General features: G+C 40.7%; 1 protein-coding gene across 6 annotated transcripts in view; it reads left to right on the top strand.

Annotated features, from left to right (window-relative positions):
- The first annotated feature begins 6,813 nt into the window (after positions 1 to 6,813).
- INO80D (INO80 complex subunit D) overlaps positions 6,814 to 16,044 on the top strand; it is a 46,592-nt gene continuing 37,361 nt past the window's right edge. For 4 of the 6 annotated variants that reach the window (XR_005257661.1, XM_038143619.1, XM_038143618.1 and 1 more), the window contains exons 1-2: positions 6,814 to 7,420; positions 8,702 to 8,771. The gene's annotated coding sequence lies outside the window, so the exon portion shown is untranslated. Of the gene's footprint in view, positions 7,421 to 7,492; positions 7,611 to 7,924; positions 8,287 to 8,701; positions 8,772 to 16,044 lie in introns of those variants that run through there. The other 2 variants (XM_038143621.1, XM_038143620.1) reach the window with 2 other exon arrangements.

Below are 16,044 nucleotides of genomic sequence, written 5' to 3'. Positions count from 1 at the left end.
CACAAACATGACTTTGATTAAACCTTGCCTTTTGGTAGTCTTGTCTTCAGCAGGTGGATGTGAGCAGTAGAGAAGGCAAAGGGTGTGTTAATTCAAGGTAGGACCATACTGTGCAGTTACACTTTCAAGCAAGTTTAGGCCAGGTGCATTCAGATTAAAGAGAAACTATAACTGCAGACAGATTTAAGCATCTAAGTGTAAAGCTGTGACTTCAAACCAAACAAAAACAACAAAAACCAACCAAACAAAAAAACCTAAAAAACAAAAAACCAAACCCTGTTCAATAGCCACCTTACTGAAAGCACCAGCATCCCATGGGTGCATCCCTGTAGTTCCAAAGGGAGAGAGCTCAAAACCCTGGGCAGTGTAGTGAGCTACTTCACTAAAAAGAAACATAACAGAGTTCAAGTCAAACAGGCACGTCCTCAGCAATACTCTGAAATGTCCAGCAAAATTAGGCCAGTCATAAAAACAGCTGGAACTGACTTTACTTATTTAATGTATTTTGAAGCATAGCTCAAGGCAGAAAAGAAGGTGTCTGTAGCATTTCCCCAAGAAGTACAAGATTTTGGATCAGTGCCTCTTCTGAGGCTGATGAGAGTCCTGCAAGACAATCTGCTACATGCTTGATTGGGAGATATGCTGTATTTTAATGTTTAAACCAACAGAAAAATAGCTCAGGGTCATAGCTCTAAAGGAAAAGCAGCGTGGCAGACTGGCATCAGCCTTAATCCAGCGGGGAAAGGTAATATAACTTCATCTCTGTCCCCACAACCCTGCTCCTCATAAAATACTCCAAACAATGGCTAAGCCAAAATATCCTCTCCCAAAACAAGACAGTCTCTTAATAATTTGTTGTGTTGTCCTTCGAATATGCAGTAAGATGAAATCACCTTTAGTGCTGAAGGGTTGGAAGATGACTCTCTCAAAGCACTGACAGGACAAACAGAAAGCAAGAGAAGCAAATAGAAGAGGACTTTGTGGTGACTACCAAAATGGAAAAAAGTAATAAGTAAATGGGGAATTCTGGCGAGTGGCTAAAAGCTAAGGACTTTCCTGACAACAGCAGTAAGTTTTTTATAAGGAGTACAAGAACCCCACAAAATGTCAAAATGTGTAAGTTCCCCTAGAATTACCTAAGAAGTTTTAAAATTCCTATTAAAAACAACAAAAAAACCCCAAAGCCAAAGTAACACACAATTTTCAATTCATTAATAGATGTTAATAGATTATTATTTTTCATAAAATGCCAAATGGGCACAAGTACTTTTGTGAACAAAATACTGAAGTTTACAGAGAGTCACAGGGAAAAGTTAGTTCAGAAATGAACACCAAATCCTTCACTATGTGTGTGGGCTTACACAAGTCATGGTCCTTCCTGTTGTGTAAGGTTTTATCCAAAAGACATTTTACAGTAACACATATTAGTTGATGGAATGTCGTCAGTGAATGAATGATGTCAGTACCCAGGTTACTCCAACTCTCCATAGCTCAGGACCACAGAAAAATGGCACAGAGAGACATAAATAACATATATAAAGCCTTGTAATTCAAACAAAATGAGTGATTCCATAATCAGCAAAGCCTGCTATGCTAAACACTGTTAATAATTATGTTTTCCTCCAGCTACATGTACACGTCTATTCACAGTGCCTAACGCTGAGAAGCCTACTGAGATTTAGAGGCATAAGAGGTAATAGAGACATATTCTCACTCAACCAATGCTGAATTTTGAATATAATTAACTAATATGTCAAAGAAATTGTTTTATTTCTTCTTGTCATCATATGTACACGTGTGTTTCTGTTTGAAATGAATCAGAGATGAGAACCATGTATCAAAAAGAAACATACTAAGAGCAAAAAACTTTGTGTGTAACAAAAAACTTTCAAAATCCACTGGAATCCCATGACCCTAGACACTAATTAGGCCTTATGCTTTGATGTTAGGTCAGCTCCAACTATTTTGGAAAAATCCTTCCTGCATGCCCTTTAATTATCAATTATCCATCACAGGATATCCCACACCTTTGTTGGAAGAGACTATTGATTTGGTCCAGAGCAGGAATTCTCATCTTTCCATCCTGCAGTGGTGACCAAGACCCTCTGCAATCTGAATGTAAATGAGTAACTGGACTAATAGCAGAGAGGACTGGTGATAAAGTGTGGAGCTTCTCGACCACTACAATTACAGTTAATGAAATATCAACAGACAGAAGCAGATAGTAAAAATACAATAGTATGCTTTGAATTAACAGAGGGCTTCCCAGTAAAATGGGATGGTATTGGAGCATTCTGCTGGGACAGCTTATTCCATTAACTTGTCCTTTATTTAAAGAGGTCTCCACAGATGCCCAACATACTCTGCACAACCTTCCCACAATTAACAGTCTTACTGTTTTGTCTTTGCTGAGCTTTAGGAAGACAATACCATTTATTTAATGCAGATTAAAATACACATTGATAATGAAGAACAGATTAGTGAAGTCTTAGTTAATTACTATTTTCAGTACAGTTCACTATCAATTAATTATATTATCATGTAATAGCTAGCATACATCTGTTCCCAATTGGTTAAATACTTCTGCAGCTATACTCCCACTGAAACCCACAGCAAAATTCCCATTGCTGAAAAAAGCTTTAATGAAGCCCCTAACACTCAGGAAAACAAGGTTAGTCATGTGTACATTGTGTTGCTTTGCTAGCGTTTGGGGCTTTAAACAAAGTAAAGCAAAGTTACTCTGTTGTATATAGGGCTTGTCCTATAGTTTAAGCTCTGCATCTGCCACACAGGAATGCACTTAAGCACGGGTTTGAAGGAGTTTAGCAGCTGGTTTAAGAAGTTCAATTTATGCCATAACTTGGGTCTCTTTCCTAGAGAAAAATCCTCAGCTCATGGACAGTGTTTTTAACATAAGGACTCAGTGGTTTGGAAAAGTGGCAAAAAGCATGCTGGTTATCAAATACATACAACTGCAGCAGAGTAACTGAAACCCAGATACACAAGAGACAGCCATTGCTATAAAATTTTCATGTTAAATAACTGTTGAAAAATAAGAATAAGCATTTTTCAAAAATGTCAATATGCTGGGATTTAATGGTTAGCTTTACCCCACAACTTGCCACTATTACACAAACTAATACCACATTGCAGCTGCTCAAGACATTGCTTAGGAGAATGTATCATAACTTTGGGTTTTATTTAATTTCTCACCCTTTTCAGTCTTTAAATGCCTAAAGACATGATCTTCTATACAAATGTGGCTCTTCAGATAAGAAAATCTTGAATTAACAGCTATACACTTAGAGTTGTTCTTCCCCTTTGCAACATTCACTTGCATTTTAAATAAATTGCTAATCCCTTTAGCAAGCATTTGAAGACACTGGAACTGTCTCCTCAGTATGTGTCTTTCAAGAAATAATACCAAGATGCCGACATTGTAACACTATTTGTGGAGAACCGGAGAGTCTTCATCACATGCACAGAGTCTAAGTCATGCTCCAGAAATTCCTGAGGTCTGCACTCGGGGTGCATACGACCTTGGGAGAGAGTCAAGGTTCATTTCTTGATGCAGCCTCCTCCAGTAACTGGTGTACAAGCTAAAGCACCTATTTCAGTGCTTTATTAGACTCACAAAGCTTATTCATTGCATCACTGCCCTGTCTCACTACTAACACAAGTGAGACACATCAGCACAGAATGCCTCATTAGCCAGAACCTGTGATTTACAGAACATTAATGTTCTCTGACCACTCTGTGCTCAAGTGTACAATAAGTTTACTGGATGGAGCAGTTGGTCCAGGGATGAGGCTGATTTAAATCAAGGCAGACAGACCCGTTCTGAAGAATGGAAGTTCCAGAATACAATTCTGAATGTTGTACAGGGGACCTTTCGTGCTTTGGGTTTACACATTGTCCTTGTACAGAAATTTCAGAGTCCAATTTGTTCTCCAGTGTAATTTCAGAGCACTGCTCTACCCATCAAAGTAATGTATGTCCCAACCTAAGAGTCTTGTCCATAAAGATAAGCAAATATTTTTAAAAAATAATTTCATTCTACATTACTAAAGCTAGCAGACTGCTCCTTTACATTGTTACCGAATAACATTTTATTTTCAGCAAAATAATTAAAATAATATTTGCATCTCTTAGTAAGTGAGTGAAAAGCAAGTTACTCTCAGGTAAATGAAGTTTTGTTAAATAAATTTATCCATCCATGAACTAAAAATTTTCAATTTCTCTGTTGAATGATTACACAATAGTCCACACAACCAAGATCTGGCAATTTTTTCCTCTTTACTTTGTCCTCCTTAAAAAGATTGAAATAATTTTTTTGTACAAGATACTAGAAGTATTTCATTCCAAGTTTTCCTGTTCCAAACTTCCAGATTCAAAATGTTTCTCATTTTGCTTCGCATTAAGCTTCTGGCTTCACAATTAAAACACATCAAATAGATCTTAGGATGTCACCAAAATGTGTAATGCTACGCAAGTTTAAATTTAGGCAGGCAAGGAAGTAATCTGATTAAAGTCAGTATCTGCAAAGTCAAATACATAAGCTCAAGAAAAGGTTTAATATTGTTTCTGTGCTCAGCTTCTCAAGTGCATTCACAGCCATTTCTCTAAAATGTTGAATTACCTGCATCCCATTTAAAAAATACAGTTCCAAGATACTAAGTGTGCTGTACAGATATTCTTAAGAGTACCACAGAGAAATGCGGCATAGATTACTTGTTCATGGGGTGTCTCTCTTCCTAAAACACAAAAAAATCTAAGTAGCCCAATGAAGAGAACTTGAACTCTAGTTGAATTATGCTGAACTACTGAATTATGCTGAAAGTAGCCATTCTCTTGTTTAACACAATGGTTAATACAAGAAATCACTTTGTACAGAAACTTGAATTTGGTACTTGTGCAAAATCCTACCGGCTTGGTAGGAGTTTTATGCAAGAAACTACAATGATCCTTCAAGCACTTCTGAATTAGCGAGTGTTAGTAAGGCCTGCAAGAATTCCAAAACTGGGGTCAGAGAACTTGGCCCTTTATCTATCTATTTAGAATAAAGGAAAGGAAATACTTATGCTGCATTTGTTGAATTCCTAAATAAATTAAGATAATTTATTTGCAGTATTTCAAAGGGTTTGCAGTTTTTCAATCATCCTATACCTGACCAACGTTTGTAATCCCTGTCATTCCTGGAATGAATTTCAGGTATAGGATATAAAAGTAATTTTTGCTGAAACAGCTTACAAAGAGAATAACCATACTTCATGTTCTGAAGCATACAATAATGACTGGTAAAATGATGAAGGACCCTAATTATTGCATTACTTCTATACAAAATACAAACTCTTTTGAAATACAATATAGGAGCAACATATTTGGGTTTTTTTGTTGTTGTTTTCTAACATCAGCAGAACTATCCATTTAACAGATTAATAACTGAAAAACAGAAAAAACCTCAAATAACAGAAAAACACCTCCCATGCAACAATTCCATTGAACGCAACACTCCAGATTATTAAAAATGAGCTAGACTAAGCATAATCTAAAAAACTCTGCTAAACAAAAACAGTTTGACACAAAGACCAGCTGACTTGTAATTATACTTTAATTGAAACCTATTTATCTAAATGAAAAGCCCACTATGAACACACGAACTACACTCACCATGCAGGCTGGGCAAACTCAAAGTATGTTTCGGAATGCGGATGTACCTAAAATACGGGATTTTTTTTTTTTTTTTAAAAGATTACAAGAACTGAACTAAACCCATATATTTCAGATATGGCAGGGGAGAGGAAGAGGTCGATAATATACTAAGTAATTCAGTACTTCATCCCCATGACCTTAGTCTGACTGCAGTTCATTTACTCTATACCACCTGAATAATTTTTACAATGGAAAAAACATAATGTATAGCTCATTAGTTTCCTAATTATTTCCTCTTCCTTCGGGACAAATAAAAAGGCATCTTTGCAGTTCATCTCTGAATAGGGCTGTGCATAATACTACTTCAAGAAACATTATCACTGATCTGCTGAATACAGTACTCAGTGTCTTCACCTACAGATACACCACAGCATCTGGCACTGTTTTGACAGCATTTACTATATTTTTTACAATCTAATAAAGGAATCTGCAACAAAAAAAGTAATATTAATTTATATTACAAGACACTGTAGTATAAATGTATAGCATTTCTCAACTATAAGTTAGGAATAATATTCATAAATATCAAGAACAAAGCCCCTAAATCAAAACAGTAACTTAAAAAGAACCGAAACAGATTTTTAGAAGGCTGCAAAGTGCTTTGAAAATATTAAGAACAAAATTCAACTGTTGCCCCCAAAATTTCTTGCCATGAGTTCTGTTTTTTCACATCCCATCCTGAAGGGCAGACAATGCTAAATTTATGACAGCACAATTTTTCAGATATCTATCATGGGTTCCTCTCACTCACATTAAATCCCAGATCGTTTCTCTACATAGCCTACTCTAGAAAGAAATAAAAAAGTAAAAATTTTAAAAATACCGGTTTTTTTAATACCTACCTGTATATCCAATTTTATTTACAATGCCTTGAGAGAGAGAAAGACGTTATGGTACAGTTACACCAAACTATCCGACATCAATCTCAGCTGTTTACTAAGACTAAGAATACAAAAAAAAAGTTACACAAACTTTCACAATTACACACTAATTTTTATAACCATCACAAAATGACAAAAAAGTAATCAACTTTAAAATAAAGAAAAAAATTACATAGCTTTAAGAACAACGAAGTTACTAAAAATATATTTTTTACCGTACCTCCTTTAATTTTTTTTCCAGAGTTGATCTTTACAGATTATTAAAAAAAAATTCTTCAGCCACGAGCCTTTGTATTTTATTTTTATTAAAAAAAAGTCACACAAATGATAAAATATTTTGTTTTGGCCGTTTGTCTCCCTCCTCCAAATTGACACTTTAAAAAACCTTCTGTACTTTTTTTTCCCCCCTCTCTCCCTCGCTACTACCTCCAAGATGGTAGGAAAGTTGTTGTTTTGGAGGGCAGAGGAGCCGCTCTCTGATGTTATGTCCTCTCAGTGCCTGTAGTGGTGCTATAGGAGGCTGCTGGCTCTCTTCTTGAGCAGCCCCAGCAGCCCTGCCTTCTTTGCTGGAGAATATATTCAGGGATTCCCCTTAATAATCACCTACCCTCTGAGCACTTTGTAGTTTTAAAATAATAAAAGAGCCCCCAAAGCTTCCTCTCCACAAAAAGCAGGATCTTCTCAGAGACAGGGGGGCAGCAGCTCCTCAGCACAGAGCCCGAGCACATTCCCAGTCCCTCTGCTGGGGAGGAAACTCTGATCTGTCAGCCCAACAGAGGGAAAGGGGGGAGAGGAGAGAGAGGAGGGAAAAAAAAGCAGCTGGAAAGGTAAGCCAGGCCCGGCCTGCATCCCCGGGCTCGCGTAGCGCGGCAGGCGGTGCGGAGGGTGCAGGGCGGGCGGGGAGGCGGGCTACGCGAGGCCGGGGATCGGTCGGAGCGGCGTAGGCCGCAGTAGGGGGTGCGGGGAGCCAGGGGGGTTTTTGAAGCTTTCGGGCGCCGGGAGGAGCGCCGGAGGGGGGTGAGACGGCCACCGGGGCACAGCGGGAGGGTCGGGGCGCGGCGCCTTTGCCCAGGAGGTGAAGGGCGGCGGGGGAGAACGGGGGCGGGGGGGCGCTAGGCCTCGGCGCAGCGCGGCCCGGCCGCTCCGCTCCCCGCCCCGCCGGGCCCCCCGCGCCGGGCCCCGGGCCCAGAGCGGGCCGAGCCCCGCCGCTGCCGGGGCCGGGCGGCTGGGGGGAAGCGGTGGGGGCGCCGCGGCTGGGGCCGCTCTTCCCCCCAAAGAACCCCCCCCCCCCCACCCCCCGCCCCCCGCGCGGGGCGAGAGGGCCGCGGGACGGGGGGACGGGGGCGGCATTAATTTGCCGAAATGACTTTTAATGAGCGGTGCCGGGGTGTGGGGGCACCCCCTCCCCCAGCCCGGTGCGGGGCCGCCGCGGCGGAGGCGGTGCCGGTCCCGCGGGGCTGCGCCGGCCGCGGCCTGGAAAGTTTCGCAGCGTTTTTGGGGTGCTTTACCCCCACAACGCCGCTGCCGGCCACCCCCCGCCCGCGGCCGTGGGGACGGTGCCGGCGGGGCGGGGGCACCTCGGAATGCGGCCGCAGGTTCCCCCCCGCCGGTCCCGTACCCCGTCTTTCCCCCGTCGGTGACCCCCTTCGGCCGGGCCGGCGGCGGGTGGATTCGCCGCACAACTTTTTGGGAGGTAGTGGCGGGCGGTTTTGGGGGTGCGGGGAAGCCCTCGGAGTGTCCCCCCCCGCCCCCTAAGCTGCCGGCACGTGCGGCCCCGGGCCGGCCCCCGGAGCAGGGGACGAGGGGCAGGGGCGGGGGGCTGCCCTGGCAGCGGCACATGCCGAGGCCGGCGGCTGCCTGAGCCCGGGCCGGGAGCGGGCCGGGGTCCCTCGGCCACCCCACTGTCCCGGGACCCGTTAGCGGGACAGGAGCCACAGCCCACTGGCACCTCAGCCCGGGGAGGGGATCGCCTCGGTAGCCCCTGCACGGCAAGGGCTGTGTCTGGCTCCCTCTCATGTCCTTGTGGGCTGGGGTCCCGCTGGGCTGGGGGGTCTCTGTGAGGTGCTGCTGCCCTCCAGGACTGAAAATGAAAGGATCCTTTTTTTCAGGGAAAAGAACGTCTGGTAGTTGTGAAGTGAGTGCACTGGAAGACCCACCATCACACTTCATCCCGCACAGGTGAAATAGCTGCGGTTTCTAATGCGGGAGGTGGCACGTTTCGGTCAAATATTCCTTAATGTATCTTTTAGGTCAAAATTGTAATGGCTTTATACAAGTGACCTCAAATGAATTTTGGAAGCGACGGTGACACTCACCTTTTAAAGCCTTATACCATCTGATTAAAATACATAGAGTTAGTTCTAACTTTGTTACTCAACAATGTGCAATGCAGGTTTATTTTAAGGCCTTTCAGTTTTTGAGGGTTGGGAAACTTAAAAATAAAATTGACAAAATTAGGGCAATGCATTGTTCCCCTGTAGACAGGTGCCCTTCCCTATGGGCTCACCTGTAGTGGCAGTATTCCATGCTCAGGCCATACCCACCAGGTACCACTGCTGATGGCTGAACTGGAGTGCTCGTGTATGAAGCTGTCACTTACAAACTGGTGACATGCAGTCTTTTGCATGAACTGTTTGTAATATATACAAAAATCACGCAAGTTTTATTAATTGCAAAGATAAATTATTTACAGAAAGCAACACAAAATGTACTGAGGGTTATTTTGATGTTCAGTATTTTTGTGATGAGTGATTGAATTTGTGGTCCTACAGAACTGCATGTACCATGTTACCATGGTATGGTAAAGCATCAGGAGGTACAAATTTATTTTAAGACCACACTGAAACTCCAATAGCTTATACCTGCTGAAGGGCTCCTCTGTGAGGAGCTCTATTGGTTTGTTTATTAAGTATTCCTACTGAAGCAAGAATGATACTGTATTGTGAGAAAATAAGTTTATTTGTCTTTGTAGTATTGTAGGACTAAAAATAAGACAAAGGTATTTTGTTTAACCTCATCTGGAAAGGCAGGCTATGTGTTATTTGAATAAATAAAAGACTTGGACCTTTTTTTTCCCCAAGTACAGATGCAAGGTGTGTTATGGTATGTTTAATCTCTACTTTATCTCAGGATATTGCTTTTGGTATTTTGAGGTAATGTTTTTAAAGTACATTTCTGCCGTGTTGCAATGTCACAAAGGGTCCATTTGTTGCTGTATCTGAAGGCCACCTCTTTGCAGCCCTGCTCATCCTGGCAAAACCCAGGCCTGTTTATAACTACATTGAAATAACTGTGCGTGACAACCTCCCTGTGAGGATGTGATAGCAGGACTGGGGCTTGGAGACCTTCTGCTCAAATAGGGAAATCCTTGTTCAAAAGACTTTCAAGATACAGAACCCGTCTTGAACCTTAGGAAATTACTTTATTGAAATGTGTAGGAATGTACACTTGGCAGTAGTTACAAATTTTCCTACATAGGTTCTTTTTTATTTAGAAATCCTCTGAAATTTATAAAATTTGTAGAGTCTTAAATGTTTGTTGTTTTTTAGGGTCTGTGCTGTCTTTGCCAGGCTTTCTCTAAGATACTATGAAGTATAGATGAGTGAATCAGCTGAAATTAAAATTCCTGCTTAAGTTCATGTAGTGTAGGAGAACAAAAAGAACCTCTTCAGTTTATGAGCAAAAACTTCTTACTTTCCTCCTCATAGTTATGTTTTCTGCTCTTGATTGTAACCAATTACAAGTCTGTAAGTTCTCTAGCTGTTGCTATTATTAGGAATAATGCTTAAGTTTAATTCTGTATTTATTGTGTTATATTCTAAAACATAATCTGTTTTATCTGTGTTGCCTAAAACATTCTGCTGCTTTTCTGTTAATATATTGGACATCCTTATGCAATGTAAACTGCCTTTTGCCAGAACTGAAATAATAAGCTTTCTAAAAAGGCAGAATGAGGGCAATATTGCTTCTTTCTTCCTAGGTAGATCTTAACATATGGAAAAAAAGTAGTCCAAAATACGATTCCAGGTGGTAACTAAAAATATCTTGTAAGATCTTAACATGTTGAATGCCTTGATCTGTCAGGGTACTTGCATGTGTGTTGCAGTACCTTCCTGAGCAAGTGTTCAGAGGCCTTCCTGAGTAAGAACTGTACTCTAGTTAATGAAAGTGTTCTGTACAGGAACTCTTGTAGCTGACTTTGGTTGCTTCCCAGTGTCCTCTGTCTCAATTTGACAAAAAGACTCTTGTTTCCACAATTACAGCATTCTTAGTTTGGTAGCTGGCTGGTACTAAGCCAGACTTACGGTTAGATCACAGCATAGGGACAGAATTCACAACTTTGTGGTGTTGATGTTGATCACGATTAGATGTGGTACAGCTTCTCTTGATAGAACAAAACATTTCAAAGAGAGGTATTAGTTGCTATGAAATAGAGAAAATGAATGTTTTGGATTCATACTTAGAAGTATACTTTTTACTAACACTGATTGAAAAGTTTTGCTATAAAATAGCTTTAAGTGCCTGTCTTTTTGTCATGAACTTTATGGCTTCTGTTCATCTTGGAGTGGATGAAATTCCATGTTTCCAAACATCTTGCACTCGGCGTGTTTGCTCAGTTTCAGGAAATGGGTCTGACAGTGACAGGTACTTGTTCTTTCTTGGTCAAGAGGAAATGACAAAACTACTATTTATGTTATTTGTGCTTGTGGACAAGCTGAGATTCTTTTAGATCCGTGTTCTACTTCTGGCCCCAACCTGATGGTTTTGGGAACCTACGGAGATGATTGTACCTTGTCTGTGAGATGTCATGAACACACCAAGCAGTTTAACATGAAATTTAGGCTAGTATTAGCAAATGCAAACAACACAGTAAAGACCTCTGTAGTTGTGGATTTTGTTTGGCTGCAGTGTGTGAAGCTCTGAGCTCAGTCCTCTTAATTATACATCTTTTAACCACCAGCATATAATTGCCTTGCAATTTACAATGCATTTGGGGATTCCATTGCCTAAAAGGGTCTTACGTACATTGAATGTCAAGTTCTGAGCATATGTTTAAGAATGTATCAACCCACATGATTTAAAATACTCTAGTATTTTCAGCACAGCATTTGTGCAAAATTACTGATCTGAGTTTTGAGGCTCTAGTGCTTTGGGCTTTCTGTTAGTGAGTAAGCCATTGCCTTCCCTGTAGACTACTCATGATGTCAGGTACCAGATTTCTGTATGACATAATGCTGCTACTTGCGTATGGTTATAGTAAAGATCATCCTCCAAAGTTTGCTGCTACACTGTTTTCCAGCCTCTCTGAAGGACTGTTTAACTCTTTTGGAAGAGGGTATGTGGAGTGCAAAGCTACAGCTGTGTTGTCTTTGGAGCTGATGTGCACTGCAAGGGAGCTGATTATGCCCGTTCTGAAAAGCCAGTAGTAGAAGCAAGTTGGAAGCTGGCTTCTTCCAGTGGGTGATAGTAGGTGTTGGCAGTTGGACAGGTGTGTTCCTGTGTGTACTGAAATCTTTCATTTCTCTTTTTGTAGTCACTGTGCAAACCACCTTCAGTTATCTTACGGACAACCAGTGGCTGCACTCAGCAGGACAAATAGCTCTGCTCTTAAGTGCTAATGTCTCAGAGTGTGACTTTGCTCTGTGTCCTGCCTGTCCTTGCTGTAAAGCCTTGCTGGGGTGCTAAGTTTGTTACTCTTCTTCACATGTCCAGATAGGACTTTAGCCAGAGGGAGGAGATTTTCTTCCAGTCAGCTGCTCAAGAATAAAAAATGGGACAAGGGGAGAAGTGAATGTGTTGTGAAGTTACAAATATTAATGATAACCTCATAAGAATGGGAAAAATACCCTGCTGGGTCAGATTAGCTTGGATCCAACCTAATGTTCTGTCTAGGGAGGTAGGAATAAGTGATGCTACTTAGGAAGGGCGTTAAAGCCCAGACACTTTTTTGTGCTTTCTTCTCTTACTCCTCCACCACCCATATTTGTAAAAATGGTCATGCTACTGAGTGCATCACTTATGTCCCCGTTGTCCATGAACTTCTCTATTGCCTTTTTGAACCTGATGGTACTGTCTGCTTCCATAGTCTCATGTGTCTGCAAGCTCCAGCAATTCACTGCCTGTGAGTAGTAAAAATGAAGAAATACTTCTTTGATATGTTTTGAGTCAGTCTCTTACTAACTTCATCAAGTACCCCTAGTTGCAATATTTTGTGATCTGGTATGGCTGCTCTGTATTTACCTTATTCCCTATCATGATTTTTTAAACCTCAGTCATGTTTTTTATCATTTGGCAAGGGCATGCATTTTTGGATTCCCTTCTGTTCTTTGCCCTGTTCTTTCTTACTAGCTCAAAATCTTTTATTTAGAATTGGTTGTTTAAGGAAAATCTAGGTTCCTCAAGAAGCAGCTTCTGGTTTCTCATTCTTCACAGGTTGTGGCTAAAGTTAGTTTGAGCACATACAGGCATAATTTTTTTTCCTGTTGAACCTTCCTACATCTTCAATGTAGAATATATATGCAAAACCGAAAACAGCTTCCAGAAAGTTTTGTATCCTGATATTTTTATAGTGAAGTACAGCTGCTTAAGCATTTGCTTTTTCCAGGGGAAGTCCATGTTTCCGTCATCTCTTACTGAATCCTGTGGGACAAAAATAATTTCTCCCCCACCCACTATTTAGCTAAGTGTAGTTTCAGTTCTCCTCAGATAAGTGACATGTGCCTATTCCATGCTTGTGCTGCTTTTTACGTAGCAGCAAAAAGCTCTGATAAGAACTCCTGTAAATTGGTAAAAATAAAATGCTGCATCAGATGAAATCAGAAGGAAGAGATTTAAGTGTCTTTGTTATTTTTATATATATATATTTATAAAAACACACACACACACACACACATACACACACACACACACACACACACACACATACACACACACACACACACACTCTCTCTCTCTTATATGGGATGCCATGGAAGTAAAAAAAAAAGCTCTTTTTAGATTAAGTCCAACTTCATTCTCTGTTCCTGGCAATGTATCCACATAGTGACATGTCTTTTGGGGAGTCTGTTTAAGAATCTACCAATAAAGATATAATTGCAAGTTTGAGAAAATTGCTCTCTTGTTTTTTTTAATATAACATTGGTTGGCTACCATGTTGGTTGGCTTTCTTGTTCCTTGCACTAATTGATTACTGTCAGGATTTTTAACATGGCTATATTTGCATGAGCTTCTCTTAGTGTATATATAGACCCAAAACCTCACGTTCATGCTCGTTGGTTTCCCTGGGGATTATTGTCACTATTTTTGTGTGAGTGTTTCAAATGGCATTGTCCTTGTGCTCTGTATCTCTCAGACAAGTGAGAAGTGAAATACTATGCCTGCCTTGACACAGTCACGTTAAATGCAAAAATAAGACTTAATTATGAGTTAAATCCAAAAATAAGACTGTGGCCACAAGAATAAATCTAGGATTAGTGGCTGGGAACTGTGGAGCAGTTTCCTTACAGAAGCTTAGCAGAGGCACTCAAGGTATGCATTTCTCACTGTTTACTTTGGAACCATCCTAAGGAACTCTTTCTTTGGTCTATTGCTTGCTAACCTTCAGAAAAGAAGTACAGCTGGGTTGTACAAAAGAGGAGAAAGTTAGTGATCCATCAGAAACTCTGCAAAGCATGATAGTAGTAGCTTAAAGGAAGGTGATAAATAAACCAGAGGAAAATAGAGAGCAACATGTGGGTCACCCCAGCTGCAAGATACACTTGATCTTTCAAGTTTTATGTCCAGTCCAGTATGCCACCTAATCCAAGCTTAGATAAGCTGAGAGAAGCAGACTCTGCAGCCAAAGGCTTTCTGTCAGTGTTGTGTGTGTGAGATGCAAGTAGTTGAGACTCATTTGATTACTTTTGCTGCCACAGTAATACAGGAGTCCATCTCTCAAGCATATGGGATACAAACACTGACCACAACTCCTGGATGGGTCGTTGTGTTCCCATGGGATTTATGTGTTTCCTTCATGTTGTTGCTGAATAATACTGAAAGGTATGTCAGTATCTGCCTGAGCCAAGGTGACCAAAAGGAATATTTGATCCTGAACATGCTTCAAAAAGAGTCTTTTTGAAGCAAACAGTCAAACAGTCAACAGTGAACTTTCTTGTTCTTAAGACTGACATGTTGTTGTGGAAAGTCATACTCCAGTGATTGGTTGGTTTCAAGTATATGTGTGTGTATATATATATATATATATATATATATATATATATATATATATATATATATATATATATAGTGCCTTGAGAAAAGTTGGGGGGGTAACTGAAATTGGACTAGGTGACTCTGCATATGTTGTGTCTCTGATGTAAGCAAAGCTTGAGGCTTCTGCCTCTGGGGCTGGCTGCTTCCTTGTGTGCGTGGAAAGGGAAAATGTGTATCAAGAGGAAATACAAAGTTACTGTTGTTGTCAAATGATTGTTCAGGTGGCTTGCAATAGTTACCTTCTGTAGCACCTGTCTCCTTTCGTATGCTCTGTATGCTGTACGTGTGCATGTACAGGTGTTCCAAGAATTTTAAGTGTGTTTTTAAATCTTTTAGTACTCTTCTGCATCTACAGCTTTCTGCATCTATAGCTAGATATATGCTAATGAAGGCCAGATTTATGTTGTTTACTCTGTGGGATAGGGTGTTTTGTTTTGCCCTAGTGACTAAAAATTGTTTTTCTAGATCCCCAGTGCTGTAGTGCTTTGTCATTTTCTTATGGTACTTTTTTTACAGCAGAAAGTGGAGGCTTATACTTTTACAAGAGGAAAGTGCATCTTTCCTGTGAAGTCTGTGTAGGTTTCCTCCTTGCAATTCTGCTCTTGCCATTTTGGGTCTTGGGAACAAGTAATTTCATTGAGGTGCTAATCTTCAAATTTGTCACATGCCTCTAATTTATTATATATTTCCTGACTATCACCTCTATGAATATTCCTTTCCTTGGTGTATAACACATATGAAACTGAACTGGGTACTGAATGAATACACAGTGCTCAAGAGTTCATTCCAGTGCTTCAGGATGACCTTTCTGAATAAAAGCTACCCTTTGCAGGTTAAATTTACTGTATCACAGTAGGTGCAGAATGTATGTACTGTTAATTTTTTTGAAACTACTTTGGGATGGTTTGGGGGGTTTGTTTGTTTTTTTTTAAAGAGATGATTGCTAAAGACCTCCATAATGTTGGGAACTGAAAAAAGTACCTTATGGCTGCATGGATTTGCACTGTAGGAACCTGCTTCAGGAATTGTAGGAACCACTGTAGGATCCCAGCCTCTTGCTGAATTGACATTTCAGCCCTTCTGGCATTCATGGGAGTACTGACTGGTATTAATGCCTGCTTTTCCCTAAAATAAGTACAGTGAGGTAAGATAAACTTTGGAGAACCATGGTGACCTCAGGAAGGACTGCATACGGATGCTT

The sequence above is a fragment of the Motacilla alba genome, chromosome 7 (genome assembly GCF_015832195.1).
Source record: "Motacilla alba alba isolate MOTALB_02 chromosome 7, Motacilla_alba_V1.0_pri, whole genome shotgun sequence".
Classification (NCBI taxonomy): Eukaryota; Metazoa; Chordata; class Aves; order Passeriformes; family Motacillidae; genus Motacilla; species Motacilla alba.
The sequence above is the reverse complement of the archived record's forward strand: the minus strand, read 5'-3'. Positions and strand labels throughout refer to the sequence as shown.